The 15,675-nt window shown below is 39.9% G+C and overlaps 2 protein-coding genes across 14 annotated transcripts in view; one reads left to right on the plus strand and one right to left on the minus strand.

Annotated features, from left to right (window-relative positions):
* The window catches only part of NAV2 (neuron navigator 2), a 537,366-nt gene that overhangs the window by 330,636 nt on the left and 191,055 nt on the right, over positions 1-15,675 (plus strand). The window lies entirely within an intron of this gene.
* Positions 13,421-15,675, minus strand: part of DBX1 (developing brain homeobox 1) — a 206,438-nt gene continuing 204,183 nt past the window's right edge. Inside the window, exon 5 of the transcript XR_014517057.1 lies at positions 13,421-13,431. The gene's annotated coding sequence lies outside the window, so the exon portion shown is untranslated. The remainder of the gene's footprint in view (positions 13,432-15,675) is intronic.

The raw sequence follows: 15,675 nt of genomic DNA on the forward strand, positions 1-15,675 counted from the left end.
TAATGCTCTTATCACTATGTGCCTTCTGGGTTCTTGAGGAGAATTTGCCAAAGACGGAATGCTTATTTAGGGATAGTAATTACATTTGGAAAGACTCTTGCATGCTGAAGTTTAAAACTGCAAGGGAGGAACTGATTCAAGAGGATAAGAGATTATGGAGTTTGGAGAATTAGGATTTGATCAACCAATTTTTCTCCAGCAGAGTCCTCCGCCTGACATACATTTGTTAGCTATTTTAACACCTATTGTATTTCACTCGCACACATATGTGCAAAGTATAGCTGCAATTTTAAGAAATAATATTACAGTCTCAAAAGTTTTTCCTTTCTCTGTATGATAGAACAAAACTATTCATTAGAATCAGATTTTATTAAAACTGTTTCATTAGAATAAGAAGGGCCATAGCTCCTTAGTAGAGCATCCACTTTTCATGATGAAGGTGTCACGTTCAGGGCTATTTTTCAGCCAGAACTCTCTGGAACTCATTTCTGGCACCTCTCAGGTGGGCATCATTTCCATTCTAAGTGAATGAGTGAGGTGTTCATGGTGAGTTCTGGCACCTCTTTTTCTAGGAAAATAGCACTGGTCAGGTTCAATCCCTGGCACCTCTAGTTTGGGTTGGGAATGTCCCGTCTGAAACCTTGGAGAGCAACTTCCAGTAAATCAGCTAAATGGCACAATGATCTGGCTAGGTAGAGTATATAAATGTAATTACGTTTAATAATATGCATGGGAAATGCATATTATTAAACGTAATTACATTTATATTCTACCATTTCTACAAGGAGCTCAGTATGGTGTTCATTGTTCTCTTCCTCCGCTTTTTAAACTCACAGCAACCCTGTGAAGTAGGTTAGGCTGAGGAGATAGTGGTCATCCAGCTAGCTTCATGGTCCAACACTCACAACCCCAAACTGGGGTCAGTCAGTCACAATATGAATCACCAACCTGTTGGGATCCCCATCCTATTGCAATGAGTTTGGGAGATGAAATCACCTGCAGGAAATAACAGAGGTTTTTTTCAGTTGTAGTCTCGGAATTCTGGAATGACTGTTCTCAGCAGGGTACAATTTAGGCATTAAGATCAATTAAAGAGAGGTTATTTTATTTTATAGTCTCTTATGAGAGGCAGAGGGTGTCATTACTGGTGTTGCAATAAGGCTTTTGGATGGAATTAAAGGCAGTGCTGAAGCAAAAGTTCCATTAGCACAAGGACAATGGAATATTCCTTGTACAATGGAATGTTTCACCCCCTTTCTCCCCTTCCGTGTCCCCTAAATCTATTTTAGGGGTTCCCCCAATCCTCTGGAACAGATTTGGACACATCACAGGGCAAAAGGGAAGTCCCATTTCTCAAGTGAGCCCAGCTTCGGCTGGGGAGGGCGGGATATAAATAAAATTTATTATTATTATTATTATTAAGTGGAAATCATTTGACTCATGCAATTGTTTAGTTGAATACTGCCCTTTGTCTTTATTTTATTTTGGTTTTAATATAGTGCAATTGAACTTTTGGAAAGTTCTAGAAATGTTTTCAGTCAATATTAGCTAGTGCTATTACAAATAGGGAGTTACGGTAAATAAATACACTTTGCTGAACTTAGAGCAGTTTGTCGGAAAAAGATACATTGCTTGTGTCAAAGAGTTTTCCTCTGAAGATAAATATGCAAGTTTATCTCCTGTAATATGGTTTTGCCTTATTTGTCTGTCATACTTCATGCTCCTAGTCTGATTTGCTCCTATTTTATGACAAATCACTCTTGGCCTGAATTGCAAGAAGATAATTTGCTGTCTTCCTTATTGTGCTACACTAATGTTGCTGCCAATGATAATACCCATAATCACCTTTGTAAATAGCTTTTTTGAGTGATTACTTCAAAACCCAAAGAAAACTGAGCTGATTTTTACAGACTTGTGTGGCAGTCTTGATTCTCCTTTACTGCCAAGACAAAATGGGTGCATGTCCTTGAAATATGTACAAGAGAGCAGAAGCTACAACTACAAGCTATTTTGCAAAAACTTTGTTTGCTGCTGTGCCATATAATCCTTCTGTTCATTTATTTAAAACATTTGTAGGTCACCTTTGAGAGTAAAACTCGAGATGTCCTCCATAACTGAACACAGTAAAATACAGTACAATATAATACAATACCACAAAAAATCCAGACTCCAATAAAACTGGCAATGGTAAAACCAAGCAGCCCAAAACTTAAATAAATACTGTATAACTTTAAGAAGATATATCTATATCTAGTTCCTGGGACTCACGTGTGAAGAGAGCACTCTTGTGCTCAGGTTCTGCTTGTGTGTATCCAATAGGCATCTGGTTGGCCACTGTGAAACACGTGTCTGGGGTAGATGGGCCTGTGCTCTGATCCAGCAGGGCTCTCCTTAAGTTCTTAAGAAAACCCACCAGCAGTAGAAGAACATAGTATAATAACATAATAGAGCACTGTTCAAGAAAAGGTTAATGAAAACAGGCAAGGCTTTGATGCTTTCTTAAACACCCAGGAAAGGATTAAATTAATGAGTTCTGTAAGCAGAAGACTTTGCAAGGCTTTCCACTTGTGCAATGGGACTTTTCCCTCTCTCTCCTCACCCCCAAATTGGCTTAGGGGTCAGAAGAATCCATGGGACAGGGGCAGGGGCAAGCTGAAATGGAACTATCACTTTAGTGTGCTGTTGAATTCCTCCCCTTGAAACAGGGGTGGACTTTGGTAATCTTTCATAATATGGTGCCCTGTGCAAGGCCAAAATTTTGTGCCTCCAAATGGATCTTCTCAATTATGGATCTTCTGAATGTTGCACGCCTGCACCACCCTAAATGCGGCACTGCTTGAAGTGCTGTGTCTTGGAAAAGGTCAGTTGGTTGCGTGTTTCAGAGCTGCAAGGCCACCACATTACATGCTGTTTTTCTTGTCTCTGCCAACTTAACTGTTCTTGGAAAAGGGCTTCCATCTCTGGTCTTTCAGGTAACTCAGACCCAATTCATTTAAGGCTTTGAAGGTCAAAAAGCACTTTAAATAGGGCTCAGTAATGCACCAGCAACTTCACCAACTCTTTAGAAGCCTCATCTGGTTTGTCATGTGGTCCCACAAAGTATTGGGGAGACTGGATCAAGTTCCTGTGCAACAGTGCTGGAGCTTGCAATCAGAATGGCTGGAGAGAAGACACCCAGTCATGCAGCTCCACTGTAGAACAATTCATGCCATAGCAAGCTGCCTTAGTTTAACACTGACCATTGTGCTTCCTGTTCTGTCCTGTGGCTTCAGCTTGACAGTTATTTGAGAGGAAGATCATCCCCTAGAGTGAAAGAACTACCTGATCCTAAGAACTAATTCTGTGTCACTGTATAGTTCCTGCAGCTTACATGCAATGGTAATTATGTGAGGCAGGAGAGCTGGGCCATGCCTGCTTGTCCTGCACCACCAGCATCCCTGACAGCCCCTCAAACACAACCCTCATGTCTACAGCAGAGCAGGGACGTGGGTGGCGCTGTGGGTTAAACCACAGAGCCTTGGGCTTGCCGATCAGAAGGTCAGTGGTTCGAATCCCTGTGACGGGGTGAGCTCCCGTTGCTTCGTCCCAACTCCTGCCAACCTAGCAGTTCGAAAGCACATCAAAGTGCAAGTAGATAAATAGGTACCGCTTTGGCGGGAAGGTAAATGGCATTTCCTTGCGCTGCTCTGGTTCGCCAGAAGCAGCTTAGTCATGCTGGCCACATGACCCGGAATCTGTACACCGGCTCCCTCAGCCAATAAAGCGAGATGAGCACCACAACTCCAGAGTCGGCCACAACTGGACCTAATGGTCAGGGGGTCCCTTTACCTTTACCTACAGTAGAGCAGTCTGCTGTATATAAGTAGGTTGCTTCTGTGAAGTGGAACCCTGAGCTCTCCAGGTTTCAACTCATGGCGATGGCCTACACATACACTCAGTGGACTGCGCTGCTGGAGATCTGTTTTCAAATGAATGGGCAATACTGTGAATGGACCAACAAGGGGAACTACAGTGGAGATGGTGCCTAAAGATACCCCAAATTTAACAGTCTTAACTGGCCCACCAGTAACTAATAATCTAAGGCAAAAGAAGGGAATGGAAAAAGGGAAAGGTGTTGCTGGTTAGCCATTTGGTGTTGGGAGGGAAGAAAGATTGGCAGGGGCACCTCTTATTCCCCAGTCCAAGTGTTGTTCAAAGAACATGAGTGAGGACCAAGGTTTTTAAAACGAGGGCAGAGTGTCCTTCCTTGCTTTCAGTACAGATTCTTCTGAGAAAACAGAACTCTTTCCTTTTCCCCTCCCTCTGAAACTGTGAATTGGTTAATCAAAGTGGAAGTCACGGCTGCTCCCTGTGTCACTTACTTTCTTTCTGAAGGCATGAGCCCTGCCTATTACATTTTTGTTAAATACACACATATAAAATATTTGCATTAATTCTGTAGATATTCTACTTATATTAATAGCCCCTTAAATCCTTATGACAGAATGCCGCCTTTGTAGCTTTAGACCATATAAATAGTTCTAAATACTGGGCTGACTTTCACTTCTTCAGGATAATCTTATGATATCCTTAATACTGAATGGTGGCTGCAGATATTTCCACTAAGCCCTTTTAAGACCTAAATTGGGGTCAGTTTGAAGGGGGGCCCACTGTGGGGGCTTGTCTCCTTGCATTTAATAGCCGTGTGAGTGAGACCATGAATTTGTGCCCATTTCTTAAATTTGTTCTTGTTCTTAAATTTGGTTAATATAACATTCACTGGAGGATGTTATGAAATTCTCTTTCATTGCTGACAAGACATCTTGGGCAATGCGGCTGATTGGAAAATGAGGAATTCTCAAGACGAACCCCCAAACAATTAGTGTTTTGTTCACTAAGTGTTAGGAAGAAGAGGCTGGGCCATTTGCCACTGTGAAATTGGTGGTTGTCAGACAGCTGTCTTACCCATTTAGAAACAACTAATGCTAATTGTGCATAATCCTCTCATAAGGAATCAGTTGGCCCAACTGCCAATAAGCACTGTTTATGAAGCCTGTAAGTCATAGTTGGATGCACAGCAGTAGCAGCTTCCATTAATCTGGTCATTTATTTTCTCTCCGGAGATTGCAGAACTCAATGAAATAATTGGGTCTTTCCAAGTTTCCCGTAACAGAAATGTTTAAAATATAACCTAGAAAAGAAATATTGTAGCATTTTTACCTAGCTCTCCTCTTGAAAAGCTTCCAGAGTGGCTTTCTGATTAATAAAAACAAGAGAGTCCTGTCATCAGGGTCTCAGTCTACAAGACATAAAAGGAAAAAAAGGAATGAAGAAGGAAGGAAGGAAGGGGAGAAAGGCAATTGTGGGTCTTAGTTCTTAAAGCTACAGTTCTTAAAATGATAGCCTAGGATGGAAACAGTTCAGCTTTGCTCTCTAAGTAAGGGCTATGAAAAAGTCCTGAAAAATCTCTGTTTCAGACCATGGAGAGAAACAGCCAAGGAAATCAGACAGTACTGGGCCAGAGGGATCAATGATCTGATTAAAATATAAGGCAGATTTTAATCAGGCATAATGGATGGGGGGATGCGTTGAAGGTGTTGTTTTTTGAAACAGCCTTGTTCAAAATCTCAACTGTTGGGCAGAGGGACAAATCATGGTTTGATGGGGCCTTTAGTGGGCTTCTTTTACATGGAGAGTCCCCAATTAACCCCAGTGGACTTAACTGGCAGTAAGTCAAGACAGACATTTAAATTTCCTGCATCCTGAGAGCAATGCTATATTGGGGGGGGGCAGCTTTTGGACACTGTCAGAAATGTAAATAGCATCTCTAAGCTGCCCCACTGCTCAGCAGAGCACAGGAAAGGGGTGAGGTTGGTGATGGGCCCTATTGGTGCACTGGGGTCCTGGCAACTGCCCAAGGAGTGCTGAAGCCAGTTCTGGCTGGTTGGCAAAAGATATACCTATTCCAATATGCATGGTGGGTTAGGTTGGAGGATGGTAAAGAATACTGCAACTCTTGATGTGGCTACCAGATAGTTTGCTAATTTGTATGACTTCTCCAGTTGGCTCTTTTGTTATGCCTAAATATTTTTCAAAAATTTTTCCTGTCCAGACAAACTAGATTTTGAACCCTTTTGAGACATAAATCAATTTATTTGTCTTGTCCCTGCTTTTAATATTAAAGCCTAAATCTTGGTTACCTGCCCTGATCCCTTGGGCATAGACAAGCCTGGAGTCCACATAAATAATAACATCCAAAGTAGGCTTCGCAAAACATTTAGTAGAACTATATTTATAGAGCATACAAAGGGTGACTTTGCCAAAGCTTCTGCTTTTGATCTTACTGGTGTAGTCTTATCATATATACACTTCCATTTCACACAAGCAAAAAAAACTTATCTTTCTTCTAATGGCTTCTGTTAGCTTTGAAACTGGTTTCAGTTAAATATGTTATCTCAATTTTATGTGAAAATTGACCATTTAATTATATTTCGTTGGGATAATCATGGTTTTGCTGTCGTCATCCCTAACAGATTTTATATTAGAGAAACCATCTGATATCAATCTAAAAGTTGAAAGGAGAGGTGGTTCAAAAGATTTTCAGCTTTGGTCACTGCTGTGTGCCATTCAAAAGCAACTTGCCATACCACAGGCAAGAAGACAAACAAAGCACTTTCAGCCCCTTATGCACAACCAACACATGGTGTTCTACAGCAGGGATTGTTGCAAACCTACTAATTCTCTATATCATTTTCCCAGTTATAAAAACCTCCAGATGTGTCACACATGACTTGATTTCATGTCTCTCTGTTTAATCTGACCAGGTTGCCAGATTACCTATGTCAGCTAGGAGAAATTATGAACTATAGCAGTTTGGACTTCAAGACAGTATTATCTTCCTTTACCCATTTCTTGTTATTCTGTCATGCTTCCATGAGACATCTAATCACATCAAAAACCACTGCCTATCAAAAACATTTGCTTGATTGACCTTTTTAAATAAATAAATAAATAAACAAACTGGACACTGTGCTGATAAAACTCTTTGAATCAAACTAAAGTGTTAATGCTGCAGGGAATAATCCTGGTGCATTGACTGGAATCATGCTCTGCTGTGTTGAAAAGTGAAGTTCAGCACTGAACCATAGGTTAATGTGGCTAACTAGAAATTTACATTTTGTGAGCGGAGAAAACCTAGACTTTATCCAAATAAACTACCTTTTATTGTAAATTTAATTTTTTTAAAAACACACACACACACATACACTCACTCTCTCTCTCACACACACAGGCTAGTGATTATTAGTACGTTGTTTTTGTAAATGATAGAGTGTGCCATACAACAATAAGGACTGCATACACACTAAAAGCATTCTCCCCACCCCCAGATAATCCTTAGAACTGTCATTCATCCCTCACATAACTATAATTCCCAGCAGCCTTAAACTACAGCTCCCAGGAAACCAATATTTACATATGCTACACTTTTAATGAAATGTATGCAAGGCTTCATTTGAGTTCATGCACCTGTCATCTTATGAATTAAGCAATGGAGACATGTGACACAAATAATGGAATAGGATGGGTTTCTTCATGCTTATGCCAACTGTATTACTCCATGTCTGGCTCCAAGCCATTGTTATATATGCAGTTTACTTATAACCAATGTCAATCTCAAGCATCATTTAATGCACAAAGAGTCCTGTTCATTCAAAGCGAATTACACCTCAGTACAAAGTGCCAGCAAAAAGCCTTTAAGTGTTGTCATCAGTACAGGCTCTTAAATGCTTAATGGGCTGAGTGCTTGTTTTCTATACTTGTACGGGTTTCACATTCAAATGGTTCCTTTTAGCTTCTTTTTAAAATCCTGCATAGCATTTTAGTTATGTGCATTTTAATTCTTGGTTCCTTATACTTTAGAACAGGCACGTCCAACAGGTAGATTGAGATCTACTGGTAGATCACTGCCCCCCCCCAGAAGCCTTGCACCCCAAGAAAAGTGGTCTTCCTCTTTCCTAAAAAAAAACTTTGACCTGAATCCAAAAAAGGGGGTAGATCAACGCCAGTTTTTAACTTTGTGAGTAGATTGCAGTCTCTTGGGAGTTGGCCACCCCTACTTTAGAACAATTCTTCAACAGTAACATCAGTTTTAATTGCGGGAGCAATCCAAACATCATTTAGTTGTCATCTTCTGCTTCCATCTGATTAAGAGCATTACTGGGTTGTCTGTGGAAATGGGAGTGTCAAACTAATACCTAATTTCTTTGGATGTACCTTCGGAAATCAAGAGACTTAAGTTGACCCAGTCGATCATTGGCAGAGCAATTGGCTAACATGAAACCTGCTGGTCTTGCTGCCAAGGTGGATGTGTGTGTATGGTGGGCAACCAGCTGGAAAGAAATGGAGTATGCCATCTCAGGGGCATGTTAGGTAAATGGGAGGACTTTGGATCCAACTCCAGCATGGCCCCTCCTCTCTGCCCCTGGGGTACTGGTGACGGCCTCAGCTGAACCGTGAACTCATCAGGTAGCTTTAGTCAAACCACTGTCACTTTCAGCTCCTTTCCCCATGCCTGCAATTTAGGGATAGTAATACTGTGAACAGCATCTTAAAAAGCAGAGATACCACCTTGCTGACAAAGGTCCGTATAGTTAAAGCTATGGTTTTCCCAGTAGTGATGCATGGAAGTGAGAGCTGGACCATAAAGTAGGCTGATTGCTGAAGAATTGATACTTTTGAATTATGGTGCTGGAGGAGACTCTTGAGAGTCCCATGGACTGCAAGAAGAACAAACCTATCCATTCTGAAGGAAATCAGCCCTGAGTGCTCACTGGAAGGACAAATCCTGAAGCTGAGGCTCCAATACTTTGGCCACCTCATGAGAAGAGAAGACTCCCTGGAAAAGACCCTGTTGCTGGGAAAGATGGAAGGCACAAGGAGAAGGGGATGACAGAGGACGAGATGGTTGGACAGTGTTATAGAACATGAATTTGACGAAACTCTGGGAGGCAGTAGAAAACAGGAGTGTCTGGTGTGCTCTGGTCCATGAGGTCACAAAGAGTCAGACATGACTGAATGACTAAACAACAACAATACTGTAGAATTAATTGTAATGCTCTGAACACCTTTAATCACTAGGGAAGTTTGAAACCTTATTCTTTATCTTCTCCATTCTCTCTCTCTCTCTCTCTCTCTCTCTCTCTCTCTCTCTGCCTTCTAAATAATACGTTGCCACTATGGGCTAAGCCATTAATGAATGAAATTACTGAATGAAGACAGAAGTAATTACTCTTCAAAAGCTCTTTCCCATTTCCTACTGGGCAAATTTGGAAATCTGGCAAATTTGAAAAACGTGATACCCTCCTCACCTTCCTCATGGCTCTAGTTTTGTTTTTCAGCAACAATCTAGACAGTTTAAAGAGTGTCAATTTGTAATGACAAAATGTATTTTGACCCAGAAACCTCTAAATAGAAGCCAGAGCAACCAAGCTGACAGCAGGTTCACAACAGACAATTAATTTAGAAAGTTATCAGTCAGTAGAAAATTTGCTTTTGTTTACATCTGTGAAACAGATGGCCAAATACAAGATTATTTGATTAGATCTTTTATGCCTGTTTGAAATTTATTCAGCACTGTATTATTTGAAAAAACTTGTGTGATATACTTAACACAATCTAACTAAGGAGATTTATGGCAGCAACATTGTTCTTTGATGTGAAATTGGGAAACTCCCAGAACATATTAAATTATGCATCTGGTGACTGCCAAGTATATGAGGTGTGACAATACACCAATATAAATGCTGCCATCTATTGATGTATGATAGCTACTGTTTTTTTCAACCATTATCTTATTTTACTCTAATCTGTCATTACAAAGCACTTGCAACAATTACTTGCTCCTCATTGAAGTACTCTAGACCAAATTCTCCAATATAACCTCTCCGCGTGTTTCTATTTTGAGTTGTTGAGCATCTGACTCTTATTCTGCCAAGATCTACTAGTTACTTTTCTGCTGACCACATAGGACATTTGGCTCATCCTTAAAATTCAGTCCAAAGCTGAAAAGTTCTAACTGCACTGCAGTTCATGGGGTAGACCATGCACATTTTCTTATCCCAATTTATGTTTTCCTTTAAACAATCAATTTATGGACTTCTCTATGGGTGCATCAACAGAAAGTCTTGCACAAGTTCATTGGAACACATGAAACTTGCTTAGAAAGAGTTCCTGGCTCCATTTGAAACATGGAGAGAGACTCGGTGGTTTAGACCACAGAGCCACCCACGTCCCGTTATGGAGAGACACTACCTTCTTGTAACCCAAGCTTGCTTGAATTTCATACCTAAATGATACACACATTGCAACAGTCTCTCCTCTTTGCTTTCCAAACCAAAGGATAGGAGCATGACAGTTTGACTGTTTATTTTATGAAGGAACTCAGTAACGCTTTACAGCTGTTTTAACTGCTTCATGAAAAGTAAATAATTTGATCTGCCCACATGAGTCTGAATTAATTCCCTCTTTAGAAACGTTCTAGAGGCTTTCCCCCAACTTCCTAACTGGGTGAGGAATATGTTACAAAAATATAATGCATTTTGCAGAGGATGCAATGTACTCTGGCTATCAACAAATGAAGTGGCTACTTTCTTTACTCTTAAGTAGCATCATTTTGCTGTCACTGGGAAATATCTGATTCTAAGTAAGAAAGTTCTACTGTTCTGCTGATAGTTACAAGTATTTGAGAGGGCAGAGTAGAGTAAGGTGGTTTATATTTTGGAAAAGAGGACAAAAGCAATCTGATTATATAATATTTACAAAATATATGAACTTCTAGAGCTAGAAGGCCCAACCAGTCCCGTCTTCTGCACTAAAGCAAAATGATTTCTCTACTATATATGCTATTTATACCTTAAGGTTAGACCAGCTCAGCTGAAAGCACTGGCAGCAAATTTCACCAGGATCAGAACCAGTTACCAGCTCAGGGGGTTATAAATACTCAACTCCTTTTTGAGGAAATCATTAAGGACACCCTGAATTTTTATTTGGATTGAATTCAAATCTGAGCTGGAGAAGAATTCCTGATTTACATCCCATCTAGCCTTCCAATCCGAAAATGGAGAATGAGAAGGAAGGAAGTGGGTTGGGGGTACAACTTTCTGAAGTTGTATTGACTTGTCTATTTCCAACCTGGTACATTTTCTGAGCCACTGGAACACAAATCCCAGGAGAATTTTTCCATTTTCCTTTGCTACAGATCCCCCAGGATTTGAGTTGACAAATCCTGATGCCACAGGTCAGTGAGTCTCATTGGGGGATGGAGTTGAACCAGACTCCAATCCTTCATGAGCCTCACTGCCTGCTAAGGCTTTATTGGCTGCAGACTTCTGCTTTAACAGGATAGCATTGATTTTGAAATGCTTTTGTGCTCCAAATTCTTTGAAGCTACAGTCTAAACAGGTAGAGACAGATAGCAAGAAATGTGGTGGCTGGTTTTATTGGACTGTCTTGAAGTACAGAGTACTAATTTCAGATTGAAACATTTCTTCAGGTACAACGTTGCCCCCCCTTTCTTCTTCGAAACATGCATTCCTTGGGGAGCAAGGAGGCTGTGTGAGGGAGTTAGATTGTGCACCAGGCTGTGATTGTTGAGGCAGAAGGGATCTATCCTGATTAAGAGGGAATTTCCTGTCTCTTTTAAGGACAGCTATAAAGGACTTTCCCACTGAGAAGGGGGAGTAAGAGAACTATAGAAGAGAAAAATGAGGATGAAGTATTATAGAAAGGGTGGGTGAAAACAGGTGGGAGGGTAGCCATATCAACTGACAGTCTGTTGCAATATCAAATACCTCTTATTTAGCAGCAGGCATTCAGCTGGAAATATTTGATGGCAGTATTAACTTGAGTTGGTGGGATTTCAAATGCAATTCCTGTCCTCACTGTATTGCAATGTAAGGTAGATAAATGGAGGACTATATACCCAAAACAAAGGACACCTGATTACAAACTGTGTAGTAGAGCAGTGCAAAACTAATATATGTATGCTATTTAATGGAGCTCAAAGCCATACAATCAAACTGTCTAGGGAGAAAATGAAAATTCCTATTATATTTTTAAACATTTACGTTAATTAAACACTAAGCTGTAGAAGTTTTGTACCATTACAGGGCCTATCTTTTGCTTTTCCAAGTACAGAGTACTGTGTATGGGTATTGCAAACTTTTGAATTTCTTTTCATATCTCAACAGTACATTCTGTAGAATTCATCTCCACTGAGTGTTGTTTCCGTCAGTTAAGTCAAACTTGTGTTGCACAACATGATAAAATTTCCTCTGCTGTGCTCCTACTAGAATACAGTATCTGAGAGACTCTGCAATAAATTGAGCTTCATTAAATTCAGCTACAATAAAATTAATGGAAATTGGACAGTGGAAGTTGGACAGTGTCTTTAATAGAGCACACTTGTAAAGTGCAAAAAGGGTGGCATCTTATTGTGTCCATGGGCTTTCCTCATGCAACAGGGCTTCATCTTCCACTCCTCCCTCCTGTAACCTCCACGTGACTCCTCAATCTGTGCTCTAGAGTATGGGGGACCTCCAGAACAGATTGGGAAGGAGAGGAAGAGGAAGTTCCATTGCATGAGCAATGTGATGTTCACCAATGTGATGTTGAATATCATCCAAGATGTTAGAGAACGAGTTACGACTTGAAGATGGCAATATGCCATCTTTTTGGTAATACAACATAGGCGCATCCCCAGATCAAAGTTCTATATACATTTCAACTTCTTTTGTCTGCTCACAGTTAGATGAACATTTCAGAAATAAGGGACTTTTGGTGTTTGGTTTTAATACTTTTGTTGTTGTCATGTTCTGAAAAAATGGCCTACTCTAGTCCATCTTCACATAATTAGTAGCATTTGTAACTCGCACTTGGGTGGGGCTAGTGAGAAGAAGGGACAGTTGTCCTAAATTGTGCAAAAGCTGAATTATTGCCTTTAAAGTCACATTTACTTATGCTGTTTAAATGTAAAACATTTGCAAGCTGTGCTAGTTTAATACTATATATCTAATCTGTGCATGCCACCACCCCATTAAAATCAAAGGCAAATAACTGATCATTGGCACACTATTGGATATAACAACTTCATATACGGTACTTCTTAATGTAATATATTGGGGCTGGCATGTGCTGTGCTGTTTCACAGCTATGAAATGCTTACTGGCTTGGATATATTCTCCTCAAAACAGTAGGTGTTTCATGTATTGTTTTGGTGCCTGTTGAAGACATTCTTATTTAGATAAGCCTATCCAGTGCTTAGAATGTTTGTACAAGTTTTCATTTGTTTATATTATTCTATTGCAGTTTTAGCCTTTTGGATGTTGTAAATTATGGTTGTAATTTTTTTAGTGGAATTTTTTTTTGTTTTAGCTTTTTTTGTAAAAAAAATCACTTTGAGGTTTTTTCCTACAATCAAGCAGTATATACATGTTATGAAATGATAGAGTAATGATATTTTAAAAGGTGCTCAGGATTATGCAGAAGAAGACTGAAAAGAAAAGGAGGCAGTGACAGGGTTATGGGGGCTGAGAGACATGCATGAGCTGTGTCAGGGTGGGTATACTAATGCAGCAAACATTCCCGTGTAAGAATATCTGATCAGGGTGCATTCATGACCTCCACTAAAATTAACTACTGAGGCTTCACATGCCAGCATATATTTCACCCTCCACTGTACATCCTTTGACAAAGAAGAGCAGGCTGCATTGTAAATGGATATTCTACCTTCCTTTTAAATATTATGCCAATAAGTATGAATTTCCGGGTCCCAGCTTGTGAGCGAAGTAAATTTTCCTATGATCACTATAAAAGAGTAAGCAGTTCGTAGATTGGTTTTGTTCTCATTACTGTGGTGTTACCCTGAGGTTGATGTTGTCTGTTTGAGATTCTGAAATTCAGTTTCCATGTTTATTGTGAATTCCTGTCTGTGACCTTTTTCAGATAGGTTTTTCAGATTTGTTTGTTTGTTTTAAAGGAGTAATACCTGAGGACTCTAAAGCCAGCTTAATGCATGCAAGCTGTATTGTAAGGGAATTACCGTATTTTTCGCTCTATAACACGCACCCGACCATAACACGCATGTAGTTTTTAGAGGAGGAAAATCCGTAGGCATGCCACCCGTAGGCATTTCCTCCATAACACGCACAGACATTTCCCCTTACTTTCTAGGAGGAAAAAAGTGAGTGTTATGGTGCAAAAAATACGGTATGTGAGAAGAGGCTTCCAGGGCCAGCCCTACCATTAGGCAGAGGGAGGCAGCTGCTTCAGGCAGCTGATTTGGAGCCTTGAGAAATGTCACATATTGTTAGTTATTTAATTGGTGTGGTGGTTGTATCTTTACAGCGGGAGTGGCATTTGTGGGATTTTCTGCCTCAGATGTCAAAATAACTTGGCTGGCTTTGATTATTACCATGTACCTTGATGTAAAGGGAAGCACTATTTATTTTGCCTCAGGCTGCTAAATGTCTTGGACTGGCTCTGAGGTCAGAAAAAAATCATTTTCTGGAGGCAGAAAAAATCCTTCAGGCAGTTAAAAGTATTGCTGCTACTCACCCAAGGCATGTGTTCCATCTATACAGACAAGTTTCTATTTCTGATACCCTTTAAAAATAAAAATAAAAGATATTTGCATGCACATATACCCGGAAGTGCTTATTCTGATAGTGAAGGTTGCTACACATTTCTATAAGCACTTTTTCTATAACAAATACAAGCAGCATATAGCAAGAATATGTACACTGTTAAATATCATAAAGTTTTAAAGGAACTCAAATTCCTGGAGGCAAGAAAGATATAATTTTTAAAAATGAGTAAGATTTAAAAAGGGGTAACTGCTATTTCTTTATACACCCATGCTTCAGAAGCCTGTGCAAGGAAGGCAATTGCAGAGTCAAATAAATCAAAGAGGTATATGGAAGGCATAAAGTACCTGGTTTGTGGGGAGAGGAGGATGCTCAGGCAGTAGTCTTGAGTATTAAGAATAATGGAAATACATACGAGAGTCCTATTTTGTTGAGGACATAAATTAAGACACAAGATGCATTGCAGTAAGAAAGTTCACATTTCTGAACTGTGTTAAAGTGTATGGAATAATTTTTGGTTTCATAAGCACACATCTGCACAGAAGTTTGAAATTAGTTCAGAAGTGAATCTAATACCTTCATATGTATTCGGATTTTTTGCCCAAATACCTAGAAATGTTATGCTGACTTCTGGGAGTGGCTTGGGGGTAACACAACCAGTGCAATTTGATCATAAGATTTTGCCAGTGTTTCTGTATGACAAAAACGGTTAGACTGTAAATTATGCAAGCCTATATCATTTTTTGAAGCATGGCAATACTGTCACTTGGCTTCTCCCCCCCCCCCAAGTTTAATTAAAAGCGTATTAGTTAAGTAAGTTTAAATAAATGTTAAAAATTAAGAACTAATCAAAAAATTGTAGCACAGTTACTTGTTATATTGTTATTCCATCATTCCTCAGCGGTTGTCTTGTTTGCTCAAGTGGGAGAGGACACTTAGCATGGGGAAAGTCTACTAATGGAATTTCAGAAGAAGGGGCCCATCCCTTCGTTCCCCAGATGACTTGTGAGAGGGGAACAAGCTCTGGCAGGGGGTTAAGAGGAATCCTGGATTG

Source organism: Podarcis liolepis (assembly GCF_965112155.1).
Source record: "Podarcis liolepis genome assembly, chromosome: 1".
Classification (NCBI taxonomy): Eukaryota; Metazoa; Chordata; class Lepidosauria; order Squamata; family Lacertidae; genus Podarcis; species Podarcis liolepis.